This window comes from Alligator mississippiensis, chromosome 1 (genome assembly GCF_030867095.1).
Source record: "Alligator mississippiensis isolate rAllMis1 chromosome 1, rAllMis1, whole genome shotgun sequence".
NCBI classification, from domain to species: Eukaryota; Metazoa; Chordata; order Crocodylia; family Alligatoridae; genus Alligator; species Alligator mississippiensis.
Window position 1 is genome coordinate 147,432,281 of NC_081824.1, and position 7,146 is coordinate 147,439,426.

The 7,146-nt window shown below is 43.5% G+C and overlaps 1 long non-coding RNA gene across 1 annotated transcript; it reads right to left on the minus strand.

The window, feature by feature from the left end:
* Positions 1-573: 573 nt before the first annotated feature.
* On the minus strand, positions 574-2,835 carry LOC109281194 (uncharacterized). The gene is made up of 2 exons (XR_002087762.2): positions 1,878-2,835; positions 574-981 (listed from the first exon to the last, which is right to left on the minus strand). It is a non-coding gene; the product is annotated as an uncharacterized LOC109281194 (long non-coding RNA).
* Positions 2,836-7,146: the final 4,311 nt, after the last annotated feature.

The window sequence follows — 7,146 nt, forward strand, 5'->3', positions numbered from 1 at the left end:
TGCCTTAGTTTTGTCCTCTCAACTGTGGTGTAATATGGAGCAGCAGTGCTCTTCTGACACTTCGACCCTGGTAGACTTCTACCATGACAGCATTTGATACCATTTGTGTTAAAGTCCAAGCATCATTTCTGGTTTAGAAGTGAACATGGTACTAGCTATTGGTGTTTGTTGCTTAATCCAGGTCTAGATTGTAGCTGTACATGCTCAGAGGAAAAGGGGGCATCCAAAAGCCACAAATCCTTCCTTGCATCCCTCTGCTACCTCTGGAGAGCCAGCAATCTACTGCCAGCCTATTCTAGTGCTATACTTTTCCAGTAGCACCACTGTAATCAGTGGGACTATGCATAGAGTAAACTAATAATGAAAGTCAGTAGCAGCAGAACAGTCAGTAACATTGATCTTGACCAGCTGGGTTGCAGGTCTCAACTTATTATTTTATGACTAAATAACACATGGTCTAAAACCCAATAATACAATAACTTGCCCTGCTTTTTTGTTGTCTTACAATTATGCCTTTACTGACCTGCACTGTAGTGCTTTCTTTTCATGCATACAAAACACTAGAACTCTTGGTTCCAAAATGATACCTTTTATTAAACCAACTAGAAAATGGCAAGAAAATTGTCCTTTTCTGCAAGTTTTCGGAAATCAAAGTCCCTTCATCAGGCTCTGGGAAAAGTGTAGATGGTACAAGATGGTAAAAAGTCCCCATAGGTCGGAAATAAACTTCATTTTTTCACAGAGGGAGCTGAAGATGGAAGTCTGTCCCTCTGGGTCCATGAGAGTGTCTTTGTGAGCTGTGTTGAGTAGCTCTTTGATGTGTTGATCAGGTAGAATTCCTTCCCTGAAGGTGGCAGATGGTAGGTAGGGAGGCAAAAAAAAAAAACTTCTTTGTTGTTCTGCAATAAAGTTTAAAATCCAAAATCGTCTGCAATTCGGCATCTTCCATGTTTCAGGGGTGTACTTGGTAGCCGTGTTGGTCTGAGACAAAAAGACATACAAAAAACTAGAACTCTTGGTTCTTTTCAGGCAGTCATTTTCCACCCTGACCACAGCACTCTGGAGTGTCATCAGATTCTTTTAAGGATGCTGAGACATGCCATGTAATATTCGTACTGTCAGGTGTCCAAACACCTACATGGGAGTTACGGAGGCCACATCCCAACAAGCTCAGACATGTGGTATGTGGTGCCACACATGCAGGCATTCCCTGTCCTGTACCTTGTAGCATTGTGGGGGGTAGGGGGTTGACCCCAGGAGATCCCAGGGTCAAAAATACATCCAGGCTGGAAAAAAGTGGGGTGGCACACATGGCAGCAACGCACACCACCCTGGCCGTCCAGAGTCATGCTCTGACTGCCAGCCAGGCTTCCTGCCATGGCTGCAGCCCCAGGAGGACCCCAGGTAAGGCTGCTGTGGTCATCACAGTTGCTGGCCCCAGCCTGCCCTACCCCGCCTGGGGTAACCGCCACGCACCAGAGCACGCGTGACACAGACATTTCCCAGGGACAAGTAGCAGTGGTGCAAGGTGTGCTGCTGCTACTTGTCCCCAGGGAAGCGAACATCCACGCTCATCTGGACACAGGTAGAGGTTTCAAATAAGAATCCAAAGTGTCAAAAACATTCTGCCCTGCTGTGGGCTTTCTTAGTTCTTTGCAACAGAAGAATTATTCTGTTATGTGACCTTACTCAGGAAACACGTGAAAGCTTAAGAGCTGTCATTTTACATGGGGTGCCTTGAGCCTAGAAAGGTTAAGAACCACTGCTCTAAGAGAGACATATTCAAGGCCATGGTCTCATTCAAAAAGTTGTTGGCAAGCAGAAACTTTAGGCTTAGCTCTGTCCTGTATCGAGACATAAATACATTTTTATTTTACCTTGGCATCATATTTCCATCCTTCTGCTCAGTCCCACTGTACCAGAGAAGAGAGAGGTATGACGCTTACTGACCTAGGAGTCAGGTAACAAAAGATACATTTTTAGGGCAATTAAAAGACTCCAGTATCTACAAGTTAGACACTGCAACACCTCGGTTTCAGGCTCTTAGCCTCCCAGGTGAGGGCCATAATCACTCAGCTACGAAGTCATCCCTCCCTCTTGCATTCCTTTCTGATCATTACCCAGCCTTGACAGGAGCGATGAATACTGCTGCCAGCTCACTTGTTAGATTAGACCCCTGGGGGAACTAAGGTTATGTCTATGCTTGCTGCTTTCCTGGTGCTTACAAAGATGGACACTTACACACAAGCTCTTGCTTATATGCACAAAACCCAGAAATGAATCAGTAAAGCCATTCCAGGGGTGTCCCCTCCATCACCACACTTCAGACCTCTGTCCTCTTGCAAACTTGAGAGCAGCTGCAGGACACCCCCCACAAAAGGGCTTTCCTGATGCTTTTCTAGGTTTGGCACAAGTCAGCAGCAGCAGACAGTAAGGGCATATGTAGCCCTGAGAACTCTGTAGAAGAGGTATGTATGGGTATATTTCCAGGTGCCACTCAGCCAATGGGGCCTATGTAGGAGGTAGGCTGCTAAAGTACCTTTGAGTTGAACAGGGAGGCATCTAAAGAAGCTTAGGTTCTTCCACCATAAGGTCGCTGCTGAATGGGGCTTGTTGTGTTGCAGTTTTGAATGTGGAGGTGTAACAGCCCAAGTTCTCTTTTAGGAGACTAAGTCTTACTCCATGCAGTAAGATGGACAGCACGCTTAGCCTCTGCAGGAATGCCAAAGAGAGAAATAGGGCTGCTTTCTCTCACCACAAAATGTTCTTCTCCATTGAAGGTTGGGGTAGCACAGTGGAGAAGTTAACTCTGCCTCTCTGCACTATACCTACTTTATACCTAACAGAGGAGGGGTCTCCACAACTATTAATACAACGCCATTCATCAGCATTAGAGTCACTTTCCATCAGATTCTGATGGTTTTACTTGTGTTGACTAGTAGTGAAGTGCAACTAAAACAGCAAAGGTGTCAGAATGTGGCCCTTTGTCACACAAGGTTGGATCATGACTTTAGGTGGAGCCCAGAACAAAGGGAGGCGCCTAACCTGCTCTATCCAGGGGGAAACACCAGGAATCCTTCAGTCTTACAAACATAACTTTGGGTCACATCCCTCCTTGGCTGCTTGCTAGCTTGCAGTGCAGCAGTAATTTATTGTTGCCTTGGATCAGAAGGAAATAACTGCACCACCCACACATCTGCACTGACTCAGCTCCTCTGAACAATAGGTAGGAAAGGGAATCAAGGCTCTACCCAGCCTGTTACTACTCAGTTGCTCCAGGAAAGCAGTAATAGCCTCACCTACTCTTACATGCCTGGACCTAAAATCTGCTTAGCCCACGTAGATACAAGAAGGGAATTCTTACTCCCTCTTACTCACTTGCACTAGCATGTAATCAGGACTAATATCTAGCCCAAAGCAAATACCTAGGTCACCCTTCATGGTAGAGGAATTTAGATATGAAACTGTACCTCTCTCCTTTGAACCACTTGCTTTACTTTCCCCCACTGTCTTTTACTAGTTGAGAACAGGATTACAGCAAATCATCCTAGGGAGGATTTTATCATTCTTAACCCCACATTTCATGGTATGCGCTGCAATAGTTAGACAGACAGCATTTCAGCTCATAAAATTTGCTCCTCAAAGTAACAAAATGATCATGTCACCAAAAATGTCTTAATGTTCCTTTTAAGACCACTAATTGATTCTGCTGCCCTGATATCCACTTGCAAGGCATTCCAGAGCCTAGGAACATTAACAAGCAAATGCTCTGGCACCAGCTGTCTTAAGCCTAAATCTAGTCTCCACCAAAAGGCTGGCATTAGATGTCTTCTCATTTTACATGTTTTCATTTTTACAACAACATTCCATAGTTTTAGGCTACCGCAGGTTGGTTAAGAAGTAGTTCCAGTGACCTAAAACTGAATCTTACTTCACCCTCTTCATTTTGGAAGTGGCATGAATGTGTTTGACAAGGAAAAATTAATACTGGGTAGTTTTTTTAATATGAAGTGTTCTGCATAAGCTTCTGGAGATTATAATAATTGAGGGATCTTGGAGCTATCTCATAAGACATTTGTGTATATATCAGTGGAGTAATTTGTTATGTTTTCTTCACCCCGAGACCCCATCTACACTAGGAAAATGAGGTGTGTTTACCAAATATGCTAGTTAAGACATGTTGATTAACATGTTTTAAACACTACCCAGCAGTTAGTATAGGTAAGGACGGAGGTGTTTAAAAACATGATAGCTAGGGTGTGCTGTGACCAGCTAACACCAGTAGTTTTGTTGACACTGGACACATCTACATGTGCATTAATGTGCAGTAGTTATTGCGCAATTAATTTAGTACCTGTAATAGGTGCTATCTAAATGCGCAGTAACCAGCACTACTGTGCAGTAATGCCGACGCATGTATTTTAAGTGACACTAATACACTGTAGACTAATTCTACTGCGCATTAGCATGGTTTTTGCCTGCTATGTTAATGCGCAGTAGAATTAGTCTCTTGTGCTTCTAGCATCTCATTAGACCAGGGGTGGGCAAAATGTGGCCTAAGGGCTGGATGCGGCCGCCAGGCCATTTTATCTGGCCCGCAGCGCCCCTAAAAAATTTAGAAAATTAATATTTATCTGCCCTGGGCTGCCTGTCATGTGGCCCTCAGTGGCTTGCCAAAACGTAGTAAGCGGCCCTTTGCCCAAAATAATTGCCCGCCCCTGCATTACACACACCCACTAGGGGCCAGATTCTATTTCACTCATTAGGCATCTATTTTATTGCACCTATTGGGCAGCTAAGTGGACTTAGGTGCCTAAGTGTGATTCAATTCCACCATGTTCATGTTCCTGAAAATCCAAATTGCATCTACTTGTGTAACACATCATCATTTTAGCCTTAAGACTGAGTCACAAAAAAGCGGTAAGCAGGAGTAGAACCCAAACACCTTTTGTGTTAGGTCTTTTTCAGGGACTAAAGCAAGGTGAGGAAAAAATTGCACTTAGGCACAAAAGTGGACATAGGCATCTACAGTAATAGAACAAAATCTGGCTGTAGATGTTAAATGGTATCTAAACTGCTACTTAGCACCTAAGCTAGTAATATTTGCTAAACATGTCTCATTTCCTAGTCTAAACAGGATCTAAAAATTCCACATTAGAAACATTAACAAAATGTTACACTTTTGTTTGAGTATGTAAAGCTTCTGCAGTTCTCTTGCTCCTGTAGGACAGACAGTTCCATGCATTGGGATAAAGAGGATGAAATGTGCATTAAGAATGTTACAGAAGTTCTTAAATACAATCACAGTTCCCAATGCCTAGCATTCCTATCTCAGTTTTCATAACATAGGATGATTTAAAATAATAAAAAATTAGGTCCTGATCCACAATCCTAGTTGCTCCTTTCTGCAAAGCAGGTAACCTGCACTTTGAGGTAAACACCCCACCCCACAGAGACAAATGACAAAATCTGCTTATACCCATGGTACTGGCCAGATCCTGATCTAATTTACACCAGTATAAATCTGGTGTAATCCCATTAATTTTAGTGGAGCTGTTCCAGATTTATTGCAGTTGAATCTGGTCCTATCTTTTTATAGGAAATAACTGCTCACACTCTCAAATAGGTTTTCTGCACGGAATATGTTGATATCAGTGCCATAAAACAAACAATAAAATACAAGTCAAAAACCTAAAAGACCAAAGAGTTAGAAAATAAGACAAGATAATTTACTATAAGTGAAGATCTATGTTTCATGCAACCAAGTGAACTTGTCAGTCTTATATGAATAGCCAAGAAAATCAACCCTGGACCCCAGAAATTATTCTATGTATCGTATGACCCACTGGCATGTTAATACTCTTTCCTTTTTAAATCTTTGGTCTCCCTTTGGAGTCTGCCCCCTAAGAGAGGATCAGGCTGACACATTACAGGCTCAGCTTTCTTTCTGAGCTGCCAAGTTATCCAGAAAGAATTGGAGAGGATGCCGATCTTAGAGGGATATGCAGAAAATCCCAACTGGAATCTGCATATCATCACTTCATAGTGAGATGTAATAAAATATAATAAATATCTAATGCTTAGGGGGCAAGAACCCCAGCTGGTATAAGTTAGCAGGTCTCCACTGAAATCAAACAACTATTATGATTTATACCAGGTGAGAATCTGTCCCATATTACTAAATTTTGACAGCTTACTCAGGACCAGATTTTTTCTCTCTTTTTTCCTTCTACAAAAGCTATCACTATAACATCTAGGTTTCTCTGGCTTTATACCAGTATAGCTGAGATCCCAATCTGTCCTATATGGACAGAGAGGCTGCGTCCAGACATGCAGGGGTGTGCGCTTGCAGCAGCACAAATTGCCACAGTGCACACCCTTGCATGTGCACTTCATTGAAGAACAAATTGTCCTGCAAGGGGCAGGCTGCCCTTGCCCAGCTCATCCTGGCTGTTCAGCCAGGGAGAGCTGGAGACTGGGGTCAGCACCAGCGATCCTACCTGGCAGCCTGGAGCTGCAGGGACACAGATCAGGCAGCACAGAGACCTGGCTGGCAGCCGGAACATTGCTCTGGATGGCCCAGCCTCCATATGTTTCATTGCATACTTGTTGTGCAAGCGTTACGACACTTTATGCCCCCCCCCCCTTTTTTTTTCTTTTACTACTAGGAAATCCTGGTAGCAAATTTTGGTCCTACCCTGCAAATTTGCAGTGCTGGGCACATTTTAGCATTTGTCACATGTAGTGTGTGGTGCCACAGAGAGATTTGCAGAGCCACAAACAGGTTTGCAGCTCCACAAACCATGCACCTCTGCATGTCTAGATGCGGCCAGAGGTAGTTGGTTGTGTTGGTCCAAAGTCAGGCAGAAGACAGGGAAGGGTAGTACCACAGACTAAATTATTCAGAGAGATGTGAGCTTTCATAGGCTACATCCTACTTCATCAGTCTTATATGCATAGCAAAGGAAATCAACCCTAGACATCAGAAATTATGCTTGCAAATGACCCACTGGCATGTTATGACTTTTCCTTAGCATCTGACAAAGTAGACTGCAGCTAACAAAAGCTCATGCCTCTCTGAATGGGTTAGTGCATAAGGTGCTCCCCTGTTCTGCTTTTTGTCTACATGAACTAGAACCACTACTG